Source organism: Mytilus californianus, unplaced genomic scaffold, assembly GCF_021869535.1.
Source record: "Mytilus californianus isolate M0D057914Y unplaced genomic scaffold, xbMytCali1.0.p SCAF_10, whole genome shotgun sequence".
NCBI classification, from domain to species: Eukaryota; Metazoa; Mollusca; class Bivalvia; order Mytilida; family Mytilidae; genus Mytilus; species Mytilus californianus.
The window spans coordinates 26,774,168-26,790,166 of record NW_026262582.1 but is presented as its reverse complement, the minus strand read 5'-3'; the positions used below and the strand labels follow the sequence as shown (position 1 = coordinate 26,790,166).

The 15,999-nt window shown below is 31.9% G+C and overlaps 1 long non-coding RNA gene across 1 annotated transcript; it reads left to right on the top strand.

The window, feature by feature from the left end:
• Window positions 1-215: 215 nt before the first annotated feature.
• On the top strand, window positions 216-7,874 carry LOC127719056 (uncharacterized). Its single transcript, XR_007990139.1, has 4 exons — window positions 216-312; window positions 726-820; window positions 3,098-3,192; window positions 7,759-7,874. It is a non-coding gene; the product is annotated as an uncharacterized LOC127719056 (long non-coding RNA).
• Window positions 7,875-15,999: the final 8,125 nt, after the last annotated feature.

Here is a 15,999-nt window from a genome sequence, read left to right as displayed (position 1 = left end):
AAAATGAATAGTGTAAAACCATTCAAACAGGAATGAGACGTGAATATGAATGAGACAGTAACCAATCAATGAGACAGTTACCAATCAATGAAACATGTAAAATAATTAAAACATGGATAAATGCCCTTCATAACATGTTATCTAGATTGACACTTGAACAAAACACACATTTCAAATAGTTATTCCAATCTTAAAGTGAAAACATTAAAATTTTCAGTTCCAACATTTATTATTGGTGATTTCTTGCGCTTTAATGAACAGTCAGTTTTTCATGCACATTTAAATCCTACAACAGTCAAGTCTCTATTGAAGGTAAGTTTCATTATATGAGAAATATAAAAATATCATTTATTTGTGAAATTTATTTGAATGCAAATGTTCAAACTCTAAATAGGGGAGATAATCAACATAGTTTTAACATTCAAAATAGCACATCAGTGATTTTATAGTATAAAATCGAGTAAAATAAACAACAAAAAAATGAATTGAAATCCTAACAAAAATCATTTTTTCAAATATAAATTGGTTGAACTTTAATATGGAGAGAAAAAAAATATGTACATGTATTATATATCCATGAGACAGTAAACAATCAATGAAACATGTGTAAAATGTCAACCATTGAAAAGTGCCCTTCATAACATGTTATCTAGATTGACACTTGAACAAAACACACATTTTAAATAGTTATTCCAATCCTAAAGTGAAAACATTAATATTTTCAGTTCCAACATTTATTATTGGTGATTTCTTGCGCTTTACTGAACAGTCAGTTTTTCATACACATTTAAATCCTACAACAGTCAAGTTTCTATTGAAGGTAAGTTCATTATATAAGAAATATAAAAATATCATTTTAAATAGGGGAGATAATCAACATAGTTTAACATTCAAAATATCACAACATCAGTATAAAGCTTGGTAAAATAAACAACAACAAATAAATTGCAATCATTACAAAATTATTTTCATATATAACTAGATTCGTTGAACTTACCAATTAAAATTATGGACAAAAAAGGGTGTATATATATATATATATATATATCAATGCCATAGTAAACAGTCAATGAAACATGTCAAAGGCCTTTTTAAGTGTCAGTCTTTGTAAGAATCAGGCAATTTTGAAAAAAATCAAAACATGGCCGAAAAAAACCCACCGATCTAACCACCTTATTTTGAAGGTACCCTCATCCAGAGTTAGAAATGGTAGGTCTTTTGTTTCTGCGTGTCAGGTAATTCGAGAAATATCTAGATAAATTTTTGTTAGAATGAGAGCAAATTACATAGTTATCTCCCCTTAGTTATTAATTTCTAGTGCATTTCTACCAAATTATTTCTTGAATTACCAGAACAGGGAAAGGAAACGAATGTTATATTCATGCATCATTATACATTCTGAACTTAAATCAATGTCAACTTGAGTGGGTTTTTGTTTGTCATGTTTTCACCACTGCCTGATTCTTAGGCATATTGGCACTTAATATGTTATGAATGAAATTCAGGAAAGATAGAAGTTTGATTAGGTAAATATTTCTATACTATATACTATAGAAACATTCTAATTTGCAGTTGTTGCATGATGATGTGGACCTCTCAATTTGATTCGGACTTGGATGACAGTGAAAAGATAAGCCACCAATTAAGACTGAGTGGTGGAAATGAAGAATTGTACATTACAGTTCCTCTGCATTATTCAATAAACAAAAACTTAAGATTATTTTTTGATGCACGTGAGGCTATGCTTCACAGGTATTTATATAATGAATATGCTATAGTAGCACCTTCATTATGTATACATGAGGAGCTTAATTATAGTAGGACAGAGAAAAGTGATAATTGTATTTGTCATCATTGTATAAGACATGCAAGCTTGGTATGTTCTTCTGGGTCAAGTTTGTCTTGTTTGAATTCCTCAAAAATAAGGAAACAACCATTTATTTTTGAGAAAAAAAAGAAGATGTAACTGAAGCTTTGTCAGTATTATCTGAAAATAATTTAGGAATTATTTTCAAATAGTAAAGACATTAGTGGGGTCAATGGTTCTGATGACTTATTTTCATCACTAGAAAATAAATCAACAGATACCCTCATGACACAATCACCACAGAAGATGAAAATTAAAAACATCTCCTCAGATGATAGTGACATGACATTGGCAAATGGTTCTGTTGACTTATTTTCTCTGTCTGAGAATGAGTCAAAAGAACATTGTGCATCAGCTACAGATGGAAAACCACAGAATGTTAATGAATCTTTAAAGGAGATGAATGATGAGGATTCAGAAACATGCTGCTCAGTTGCATCTGTGAGCATTTTAAAGCCTAAGAAAAAGCAGCTTGGAAGAAAAATCTTTATTTGTCAACAGCAAATTGGAAATCAAGATAATTCTCCTAGTACAAGTTGTTCACTGCAAAGATTAACTGGTGGGAGGGAAGACAAACCAATCATTATCAGAAGTACTGATTCTGATTGTGATTCTCTATCACAAAGTATTCTTCGCAGAAAACATCCTAGGCACTGAACCCCATACCCTTATTCTATTGCTCCATTTTCTGTTTTTTATGGGGCAACTTAGGAACCACTACCATTCATCTTTTCTCTTTTCTGAACAAATTTTTTTTAATAAAAATTATGAATCAAATTCTATGCCCCCACAAATGCATTTTACAGGTTTCTTACTTTTAAGTTCATTTTTTATTTTACATATAGTATATATAATTATACAAGATGATATTCCATTTGAAATTCCAGAGTTATTGCCCTTTGAAAATACAAAAAAGTTCAGATACCAATTGTTTTCCAAAAATGGTGATTCGTATACAAATATAAGTGTCACAACACAAATAATTTATTATCACTTTTCTCTTTTCACTGTTGTAAATAGCTTCATTGCATATTTTTAAACCATTTTCATTCATAATTTGCCTTCTTTGTCTTGATTAAATGTGATAGACAAAATATGTTTAGATGTATGTATTAAGTAATAGCAGAAGAGCATTATATGTGCACAAAAGTATCATAAAACAGGTAAAAATAATTTCAAGCATATCTTTCACCAATTACAGCACATGGTTATCTATTACTTTTTTTGCAGGATTCACCATCACTTTCTGCATGCTAATATTGTTAAAAAGCATTTGCACAGAGAAGCAATCCACTTATAATTGAAGTGAAGTAACCTATTCAAAGGTAAGTAAATAATTATGATGCAGGGATTTCTTCAACATATGTATATTGAAATTCTAATTATATATGATGCTAACAATTTGCACTATTTGTGAAGTCAGTGTGCTTTTGCTTTACTGTAATGCATGTGCTTATTTTAGCTTTACTGTTAAACTTTTGCTTGAAAATACATGTACAACAAAATAAATTGAAAGAAATAAAATGTTTCATGTGTTTTTCTTATAATAGCATTAAGATTTGTCTCCCTCAATTATGATTTATCTCCCTTTAATATGAACCATCAAACATTTTTTCAATATAAATTTACATAAGACTTAAAACATGAGGAAAATAATGAAGAATTTATGTCATATCTATTTTTTTTTAATAATATTTAGGCATTTATCAAATCTACTGTCATTTACAGGTTTAAATAAACTGTATTTGTTTCAGTTTGTACATGTATTTTGTGCTTTTCATGTATATATGTTCTGTGTTTATGTTAATGTTTATGTTCATGTGATATAGTGTCTGTACAATTTTTGATTTGCTTTATGTGCTAATCTTGCAGCTATGGCACATTTTCTACCACTCCCATTCAAGGTTGAAAATCTTACAAATCAACTAGCTTTTGATCTTTACACCAACAGTAAATTTTATTATAAATCTGGAAGTCAGAGAATTTTTCATAACTGGATATCTATATTATCACCAACCAACCATATAAATTTAACCAGCTTGATAAACAGGAAAAAATCATTACTAAGAGATTATAACAGAATTAAATCCAGCAAAAATATTTCAAGAATTTCGGCTTTTCTACAAGAAACTGTCCAATACCCGTTCACAACAGTTCAACCCTAAAGGCACTTTCCGTTAGAGAAAACAAGACTAGAGAACAAATTTACCAACTGACAACTGTAAAAAGAAAACTATGTATAGCATCCTCAAACCTTTCAAAACTTAAACAGGCAAACAAAAGGAAAGAAAGACAGAATCTTAACTTAAAAAGAAAGCTAGGTACGGCAACAGCAACTCAATCTCTAAAACTGAAACAGAAAACCCAAATCTGTCAAACCAACAGTCAACCGAAAAAATTGGTGTTGGAAAAGAGTAGCCAATGCAATCTATAAAATGCAGACAGTGTAAAGTTGAGGGAAGAAATATCATTTTGGCAGACACAAACCTTGCAACAACAAGAGGAAAACCTTGCTCCAACATTTAAATTTAAATTGAAAGAAGAGGGAAGAGGAAGCCCCTACTCATGTCAAGTTATGGAAGCTGTTTACAGCTGTCTGCAGTTCAATGTTTCACGAGAAAACACCTCACCACTAATTAAAGAAATTGTCCGGATTTTTACTGGAGAGAACATAACTACTTTACCAGCTCCATCATCAATTAGTACAATGGCAAGAGAAGCCGGTATTTTGTCTGAACTACATTTAAAGGAAACTTTGTCGAAAAGTAACAATTTAACCTTACTGCGGGATGCCACGACCAAGAGAGGACGCAATTATTATGGTGTCAAATTATATACAGACACACAAGATTATACATTAGGTAATTTAAGCTCTGTTAGTTTAAATAGATACAAAAGATACCTATGAGGGATATTCAAAATCATAAATTGAATTTAAACATAAAACTCCACTCTGAAGTAACTGTATTATAACAAAGTCAATGTATGACTTTCTTTGAGATATAATTAGGGCCCCGCCGAATGGCGGACACCCTATAGTGATCAGTCTGTCTGTCCGTAACAAATTGTGTCCGCTCTTTATCTAAAGAACCGTTATAATTTCAAAGTTTAATGTATATTAACCAACACCAGAGGGTGTGCCATAATGTATGTACAACTTCCTAGGTCAAAGTCAAGGTGAAAAACTTGGGTTTTAGTTGACAAACCAATGTCCTATGGTAAAGATCGTGTCCGCTCTATATCTTGAGAACCATTATGATGTCAAAGTTTATACTTGACATGTATATACACCAACACCAGAGGGTGTGTCATAATTTATGTATAAAGTTCTAGGTCAAAGGTCAACTTCGAGGTAAAAAACTTTGGTTTCAGTTGACAACCCCATGTCCAATGATGTCAAAGTAGAAATTAAATACTGATTGCTTGATTTATTGATTTTTTACGTGCTTATTCACAAGATTACAGTATGCAGGAAGATATGTCACCTTACCTGGACACAGTATTCTAACTGTAAGACAACCAGTCCTCAGAAAAGGGTGGGGCCTTGGCACCCCCCTTTTTGTTTTAAAAATTTAGTTGATTATATAAGGAATCACTGAAGCATGACTGGATTGGGGCCCCTCTTAGGGCTGTCAGTTGGCCCCCCTTATGAAAATTTCTGGATCTACCCCTGTTCCTTAATGTTGCGTGCTAAGTGAAGAAGCAGCAAAGACAAATTTTAAAGTCTTTGGTTTGACCCTGCTGGAGTCCAAAGCCACTGTTGGCAAACTGTTGGCAAACAGGCTACCACAAGACTACTGATGCAATAGTAAAGAGAGGACACCATTATTATGGTATAAAACCATGTTGAAAGGCTAGTCATACAGAAGTTGAACTACTTGATAAACCGGATTTAGATTATAAAATATTCGAACAAACTGAAACTAGTAATCAGGACACTGTTTTAGAAGCCGCTCAACTTATTTGTAGTAATTTATTAACTAAAAGCAAAACACTCTTTGGCGATTTTTTAAATGGTGGCAAATATTCAAACCCGTCAGAAGAAATGATCCTAACTTCAAAATCATGTCCAGCCAACAACATAACTTTAGAAAGACTAATGGCTCAGATAGATCGGCAAAAGACCATTGCTCCAAACACCAGCATTTCCACAATAAAATTAATGTTTAAAAATAATGGCACTGCAGATTGGTTGAAGGAAAAAACGGAGGAACAGAAAAATACTCTCATAGTTAAATGCAGACATTGGGAGAAGAAAAAAGACAAAGAGACATCAGAGATTTCATTAAAATTTATAATGAAAAATCAACAATTATTGAAGCCAGAATAAAAGAAAAGGAACTAAAGGAAGCCAAATTCAAACTGAAAAGGAAAAAATTATTTTGGAAATCAACAATTTAGGCGGAAAATGGACAAAATTAAACCAAATTTATTCTTTTATTTCAACTTGCAAAACCAAGAAGCTTAAAATAAATGCCATTAAAACACAAATAACATATCGCAAAGAAATAGAAATCCAAAAAGTTGATACCAATTCAAAACATCTTTTTAAAAAGTCTCTTGACCTTCCTGAGCTTACAGAAAATTTAAAAAAATTAATACAGCTGGAACAATCTTCTTCTGAAAACATAGAAGAACATGTAGAAGACATGGAAACCAATGCTTCGACAATTGCCAATGATAACCATGACAACGACTTACCAATGACTATTGCAAGCGATAGCAACAACAATGTCACATGTATTATGGACATGTCCATACATTAAGTGCAAAATGACAACCTTCCAACAAACTATGTAGGCAAACATATACTTCATATATGGGATGAAGGAAGCAACAAACTAACGGAGTATGATGGAAAACTTTTAGATTATAACAGCTCAACAATGACATTAAGGGTAATTTCCTGCTTCTTGAATACCCTCAAGCGCATGTATTCATCAGCAATGTACTATGCACAATAATATTCCACACAAATTATTTAATGTCTTCACACTCATATTGTATTCCATAAAACTAAATCATTTAACAGTTATAATGTTGGATTTAAAATGACTATGCTTACCCTCAACATGCCATTAGGATATAATCCTAATAATTTTTATTGTCACCATAACAATACATGTGATTTCATTTGAATTCACCAAAAATTAAATAGGAAATTAAATCATAAAACCCCAGATTTGGTTGGTTATGATTTATACTGCAGTCATTTTTTAACACATTTTATTACCATGATGAATAATTATTTTCCTTACTCCTAATAGATAAACACATAATTTTGAATTGATGCTTCACTAGTTATACTAATTGCAAGAGAATATTACTATTTTCCAAGCCTAAGTTGTATATCATAATAAATTAAACATTAATTAGTAGTGAACAAATAGAAACTTTAATGTTAAACTGAAGAAACACCCTGAAAAGTAGCTCATATGTATAGAAATGAGAGTTGTGCATGATTACCAATCAGTCAACTCTCCACCAAAGACCAAACAGAAGTTGCTGATGGAATGTTCTTTATTTCAATTACTATGCTTTTACATAGGTTCCACTTAGAACTACTAGTAATATTTTAAAAGATTTTCAATTATGTTTCAAGCAAAAACAAAAATTCAATATTTCAAAAATAATTGAGAATGGAAACAAGGAATTTGTCATAGAGACATCAAAGATCAGAAAACAGCACAAGGCCACCAGTGGTTTTCAACGCATTCACAAAATCATGCACCAAGAGGCTGGCTTCAGCTGGCCCTAAACAATAAGGTACAATGTATACTTCAATGGTGAAATTAATGATTATATATCTATAAACAGGTCTTTAAGATCTTGAAATAATTTACGCATAATGAAAAACCTTGTTTGTCATTTTAGCTTTTTATTCATTACAGGTTGCATATTGGAAGAGCAAAAAAGGACACAAATTCCATAAAAGACTACGAAAATATGACCTTACACTGCAAGAATTTGAAGATGATTTGAAGAGTGGAGATCTAAAAATAATGAAGGTCAATGTGTTTTTATAAGATAGATGAATTTAAAAAAAGAGTTCACTTGATACATTTATGCTCTTCATTAAAAAAAGGATGTTTTGACATATTTTACTCAAAGTAAACTAGTTTTATCAAAACTTACTAATACTTCTAAATTTAAATTTTAATTACAATGAATAATAAAATTGCACAAAATTATGGTGAACCTAATTAATCTATCCAAATTAGATAAAAAAAATCAGTTCTTGTAATTGTCAAATGATAAAATTTTTGATTATAGTATACAAAACTATTTACTATAATTGTAACCTACCATTCATAGTTGATTTTATATATTCTTAATTTCAGAAACTAATTTCAAGAAACAGACTATAGAAGAAAAGTGCCATTTCATTACATGTGAGCAACAAAAAAAACTTGAGTTACCTCTCTTTGATTAAACACTTTTAATGGAAAATGCCTATCTTATCAGATTTTGAAAAGGTTAATACTTGATTTAAAATTGCCAACCAATGAAATTGCTAGGTGTTTTTAGACAGGTGAAGGTCATCAGATATTGAATTTTTAAAGGAAACACATAGGTATTGGACTTGGATTTTTTTCCTGACATAGCTACCATTGTACGTGAAAATCTTATTTCGCACAGGAAAATACGGGAAACTGTACTAGTTACATTTTGTAGCACAAAACATTAAAAAAACGAAATTTTCAAATGTTTTGAATTTTTAATTTTCATGTACTTACTATTTGACCATATGATTAACACAAATAACAGTTTCTTGTTTTAGAAGTGTAGCAAGTGTTTAATAAGGCTACCATTGTTGGATGCACAAGTCGGTTTGTCTAAGGTCCAGGGTAAGAACTGACCCCCCCCACCTATTTCTACCATTCTTTTTATGATAAAATCAAAGAAAATTAGTTTCAATCTACCTTTCCATGTGAAACCCTCCACATCAACCTTAAAGATTTCCAGTTTTCAGACAGTTATAATAAATTAAGCATACAAAATCATAACTTGAAGCAAAGATGCGTGTCTTTCTTTTTGACTCTTTTGAGTTATAATTTGCAGTAAATATGAAAAACAAATTATGTGCATAATAAATATGATACGTGCCTGGATTTGTGTTTTTAATTTTTATTTCTAATTATTTTTGTGGTTACGTTGCTGTCTTGTTACTTTATACATCTCCTTTCATTCATGAGCCAAGATAAACATTTTATTGACAGTTTGTTGTTTATGTCCAGTGGCAAATATTTGAAACAAATTCAGGATGAGAACAAAATATAAATAGATGTAATAGCTTGGTTCTGTAATAGGGATCGACCGGGGAAAAGGAGGGGAATTTCAACAGTCACCAGCTGAAAATGTGGGTATAATGGATAGGGCATGAATTTTCTCCCTTGAATCAGGCTACCCACAGACCCATAAAAGAGTTGCTGCAAAAATTCTTTACGTGCATGAAGCGTGGTACTCTCTCTACACGAAGCCTCAATTCGTCAGTATGCTAACCGGACGTGGTTGCGTATTCACACATCCCGCACAACCAAACGGATGCTCCACTTTGCCAAGGGTTTTACTTGTGGTCGGAGGAAAACCATATTTCTATACCACCAGTCACCTTTGGGGTTCAAGGATGAAGACATGCTACTGTACATGTCTTGTATGTACAGAAGATGAAAATAACACAGGCCTGTATATACGTAACATATATATGTACAGGCACTCTTTCATACATTCAATTCAAAATATGGACTTAAAATATGAACAATTTCATTATATGTTATGAATTAATCTAATTTAATATGGCCATGTTCAGATATTATTATGTTGGTATCTTCTATTGAAAAAAAATAGAGCTAAATTTCCGTGAATATATTAGACATCCGGACAATTTCCAAAGAGTTTTCAGCATTATCAATATTTAGAGTATGGTATCTTCTTGTGTATACTTTGAAAGTCTAACCACAACATTATGACATTTCTTAAAAAAACATATCACATAATTATGGGTCATAGCTGCAACTTAGGTAGATTGTTACAAGTATGCATATGTACATTTGTACCAAAACAATGAAGAAGAATAGCATACTTTACCAAAACCAATAAAATTGAGAATGGAAACGGGGATGGCCCAAGAGACAATAACCCGACCAAAGAGCAGAAAAAAGCAAAAGACTACCAATTGGTCTTCAACACAGTTAGAAAATCTCGCACCCGGAGGCGGGCTTCAGCTGGCCCCTCAAAAATAATGTATACTTGTTCATCGAAATGGACGCCACACTAAACTCCAAAGTAACGCTCCTTCTTGTATTTCAGGTACAAATCATTTTAGTTATTTTAAGGATGTCTTTCAATGATAAAATTTTGAATATCATTATATAATATTTTGTTTATACATAATGTTTTAGAACTGTCCCCTACAACAATATATAGCACTGAATAACCTTTTGAGTTAATAACTAGATATGTGTAAATTTATTTGTAAAATCTTCAATGTGTATTGATTTGGACTCTAGAATACTTCGGATTTGTAACCTCCAAGCAAAAAACTTGTTGAATAATAAGATGTTATTTTTTTTTAAATATTTAATCGAAATATTACAATGCATGTATTTACACTAGTAATTTTTGGGGCTCTTTATAGCTTACTGTTCGGTGTGAGCCAAGGCTCCGTGTTGAAGACCGTACTTTGACCTATAATTGTTTACTTTTTTAAATTTTGACTTGGATGGAGAGTTGTCTCATTGGCACTCATACCACATCTTCTTATATCTATTTGAATAAATCCGTGTGGTGGTGGATGAAAACGTTACCTATTTCACATGAAGGAGTCAAACCAGCTAAGAAACTAGTCTTCATCTGTAGATTGATCTTTATAGATGACACGATATGTTGTTTAAAATTATAATTGGCTTCATGTACAGTGGCAAACATTTCATATATGCTCAATAAGTTAGCAAATCAAATTATTCATTCATTTATGGTCTTCAAAAATAGACGATCGCGGAATGAAGGGCAGGAAATTAAGACTTCAAACGTTATAGCAGGATTGTTAAGTATGTGTGTGGATTTACCTTTCAGAATGATAAATGCTCTCCGCAAACAAAGCTTCAAATTTAAAGTTGACATACTGTTGCTTCGTATTTATGCATCCGATATACCAAACAACTAAAGTACAGCCACCTCAATAGGGGTCTTACATCCGAAAAACCTGGGCCAACAATTTGGTTTAAAAAAGTGATAGTATAGCCATGCATATTCTTAATTCAGGTCACAAAATGTTCAAGCTTAGAAACATTATATCTGGGTTAAAAACAGCTACATTCAATACAACTTTCTTTAATTTATATATAATATATATAATTTGAAAGGAACTTTAAGATTTTCAGGGATATATAGTTTTAAAAATGATATTATTATGAGTGAACGCTGTTACATGTAAATCTAAATCACATTAATATAAACTGTCTCGTGGTAAAACATCTTACTTCAACTCGATAAATGTTGTTAGATGTTAAACATATATACATGCAACACTTTGACATACGCTTGGTTCAAATAAGTGTAGCAATTTTGCAATTTCGGAAACGATTTAGTGAGTGGTTTAGTGTTTTTTGATTGGAAGCATTTATGTAACTTTCTAAGACCCCGTTTACACTTGTAAAAAAGATCTATCTTTCTTGAGATCGATCTTTTGAGATCGATCGATCCTTAGTCTAATGTAAACGGGAAAGATCGATCTTCAATCGGACTTAAAAAGTCCACCTCCAGAGGTGGTTTTAAAAAGATCGATCTTATTTGAATCGATCTTTCTTCAAGTGTAAACGCTAAGATCGATCGCGATCGATCTTTCTTCAAGTGAATGGTATATTTAGATATGAAAATAAATCTGCGCATGTTCAGCGGCAAAAACACACGTGTTTTAAAAACGATGGATGGGAAATGATTCCGCCGTTTTTGGATTATTCTTCTGAATCGATAAATTCTAGTTCTTTGCTGCAAATTCTCATCTTCAAAGGCATTGACAGTTTGTTTTTAAGTGATAGTCTTCTCGCATTTCTATGTTTAATTACTTGTGACGTGTGAACCAAAAAGATAATTGATAACTGCATACGAAATTCCAATGATCCAACTATTTTCTCCATAATTTTGCAGTGTGTGATAGTCCCCGCGAAATGCACTCGTTATTATTCAATTCTATTTTTACGATTATTTGTTTACGAAATGGCAAGTAATCAGGTCATAGATATAGGAAGATGTGGTATGAGTGCCAATGAGACAACTCTCCATCCAAGTTACAATTTATAAAAGTAAACCATTATAGGTCAAGGTACGGCCTTCAACACGGAGCGTTGGTTCCCACCGAACAGCAAGCTATAAAGGGACTGTTCTGTTTATGTTGCAGTGTAAACGCACTAGATTAAATAAATGTGCAAATGTTAACGCGAACTGGTCTTTTTAAGATCGATTTAAATAAAGATCAGTTCAATTCCGTATAAGTGTAATATTTTAAAGAAGACGTGTCTCATGTAGTATGTGTTCCGTGATACAAATTCAATTTGAATCAAATGCTTATTATAAATATTATACTTGCATGTTTCCTTCAAATTTAATCAATACTGAATGGTAATAACTGAAGACAATCAATAACAAACTTTTATAGCCGACCATACGGTATGGTTTTTTCTCATTGTTGAAGGCCGTACGGTTGCCTATGATTGCTTACATCCACTTCATTTGAACTTTGAAGGATAGTTGTCTCTTTGGCAATCATACCACATCTCCGTATTTTTATTTTGTTTGTATCCATATCATTTTGAGATAAAACATGTTGTTGTTAATTCTTTTTTGCTTGTTTTGCTTATTTCATTTTCATTTTTCGTTAAATCTTTTTAATTTTTCTTTTTCGTCTTGTTTTATGTTTGCTTTGTTTTGTTTTTGTTTTGTTTTGTTTTGTTTGTATTTTTTTTAAAAGGGAGGGATAGTTATTTTTTCAACATTTTTTACGAAACCTAGACCATTCTAGTTTTTAAAAAAGAAAAATTTTACGTCTCTTGTATTGCATATTTTGTTTGAATTCAATTATTTTTTCTTTAAAGGAAAGTATTAATTGGTTGAGTAATAGATCATTTATACTTAACTCTTACTATTGCATTACAATTTTTATTAAATTATGTGAATTCAAGTTTACAGAATATCCTGCACAGTACCTTAAACTATTTTTTTTAAAACAAAGGGAATTAACCCTTATCAGGTATCTATAATGACAATATTTCATGAAGTTAGTTTTCGAGCGAATCTTTGTCGTATTTGTGCAAGTAAATATGTATTCGAATTTATAATCTGATTAATTGACAACAATGGATCGTGAATAACGCAACCATTACGTTCGTCAGTGTAAATTTTTTAGCGGAAATTGAAAGTTTAACTGACTGCATGATGATGTGAACAGTGCATACATCTAACGTTACGGCGCTTTTTTGGTTCTTTTAATGCTGGACCTTGCCGCCTTTGACGCACTGGCGCCTCGTCATTTCGTAACACATTTACATAAACTGGACATTGTTGTAAAGATAATATAATGTAGATTGCGGGGAGCGATGGATCCTTGAAAAATATGTGAACATGGGGTATCTTTTCGGGGGGAAACTCAAAATTTTGTAGATTTTCTTCAAAATTAGACACCTTATTGACAAAATTGGATTAGGATACCTACAAAATTTTACTGTTCTCAAGTTCAGGATGATGCATGCAAAATTGTGATGTCTGTTTACGTTTCTATAAATAGCGCTAAGTCCCGATAGGATATTAAATTGTTGCGTATGATAGCGAAAAATAAACGTTGTTGATAATATTACCGATTTTCACATTGCTGTGAAATATAGATTCAAAAGGTAAAGTCTACAAAAAAAAATTGATAATTTCATGCGTCCGAAGGGCTTTTCTGGATTTACATTCATCAGGAACGCTCAAAGCCAAACATTTGAAATCCGAGGGATGTATAAGTACCGAAACAGTTGAAGAGCTATATGACAAAAATACATAAAACAAATAGCCAAATTCATCTAAGGTCATCTTTGACTGAGGGAGTTGAAACCTTAGTTTCTAAATAATTTCAAATTTATAAACGAACAATTTTAGAGAGGTTAGTTATAAATCATGTCAGTACCGAAGTACTGACTACTGAGCTGATGATACCCTCGGAGACTGATAGTCCACCAGCAGAGGTATCGACCCAGTGATGTAAAAAAATTGAAAAAAACGTTTGATAATTTCATGCGTCCGAAGTACCGAAACAGTTGGAGAGCTCTTTCAGCCTAGTTTCAAGAGCTAAAATTCATATTTTATCTGACATCGAATGAAAAAGTTTTTTTTTTGTAATTTTTACCAACGTCGATAACACCAATTATGCATTACGGCAGATATGAGTTTATTGACGTGACGTTCCCACAGAGTCCCTACTAAATTTACCACAAATGAAACAGTTTCTGAAAGTCACTTTAGTAATTGATGCTTCACCAAATAGAAACACTATCGTACCCTATCATATAATACATGAATCTTCGTTGCGTACTTTGAGCGCTGGATTATTGACATTGCAGTGTGATTAGACGTACTTTGCCCTTTGACATGTCTGGGAAGGTGAATGATCATAATTAATAACGTCCTCTCATATCGGATTAGTTTTAAAAATGAAGACGATATTTAAACCTTGGTTTAAATTTATCCAAGAGATGTACTATCCAAACGATGTCACGATGTCATGTAACACTCCAAAAGATAAAGACTATTGTAAGTTTCTACTCCTTATTGAAATGGATCTTATACACCGGCCTTGATCAACACATAACATTAGCCAGAACTACATATATGGCGAACAGTTGAAACTGGTTTGATAATGAAACATTATATAAGTAAACAACATAGACGTCTGGAATTGAATGTCAACGTTTGCAAGCCGAACATTTATCAACGTTTGCACGAAAAAGTGATATATCAGGGAAAACTTTACAGAGCCTCCTTCATACACACATATCTTTGAGAGAAAATAATGACAAGTTTGAATTGACATATCAAACCTTCTTATAACTGCAAAAGAAAACAAATAATTCCGTTTCGGCAAGGAATTTATTTATTTTGTCGACATGGTAGCGTCTTAAGGAATCTTATAAATCCAAAATATAAATAAACAGCAACATCCTGGTTACAAAGACGCGAAAACAATAGAAAAGTGACTCTTCTAATGAAAGGCGACATAATCAATAGATAGTAACATGTGTTACGTACGCCGGTAGCCATATACTGATTAAAAGTTATTTGTAAACCATGATCGTACATTTTAGAGAAATTATCTGTTATTATGATTATTCGGGAAAAATTTCAACAGTCGCAAAAATCATCCGATAGAAAATTGAGACAATGTGAACATCAGATGAAAAAACCTTTTTATCTGGAAATCGATAATATGGCTACATCAAATTCAAATAATTTCTGGGACAAAATAGAAAGTTAGAATGCTTAAAAGTACAAAAACTTCGATGAAAGTATACATTCCAGACAGTGAAATCGTAACTTGTGATGATGCAGTGATGATCAAGTAGAAAACATATTGTTATTGTTACTGTAATCTCACATAAATCTTTTCTAGAAGACTGTATTCTCACATAAATCTTCTCTAGCAGACACTAATCTCACATCAATCTTCTCTAGAAGACAGTAAGCTCACATCATTCTTCTCTAGAAGACTGTAAGCTCACATAAATCTTCTCTAGAAGACTGTAATCTCACATAAATCTTCTCTAGAAGACAGTATTCTCACATAAATCTTCTCAAGAAGACACTCATCTCACATCAATCTTCTCTAGAAGACAGTAATCTCACATCAATCTTCTCTAGAAGACAGTAAGCTCACATAAATCTTCTTAAGAAGACTGTTATCTCACATAAATCTTCTTTAGAAGACTGTAATGTCACACAAATCTTCTTTCGAAGACAGTAATTACACATAAATCTTCTTCAGAAGACTGTAATCTCACCTCACATAAATCTTCTTTAGAAGACAGTATTCTCACTTAAATCTTTTTGAGAAGACTGTAATCTCACATAAATTTTCTTTAGAAGACAGTAATCTCACTAAA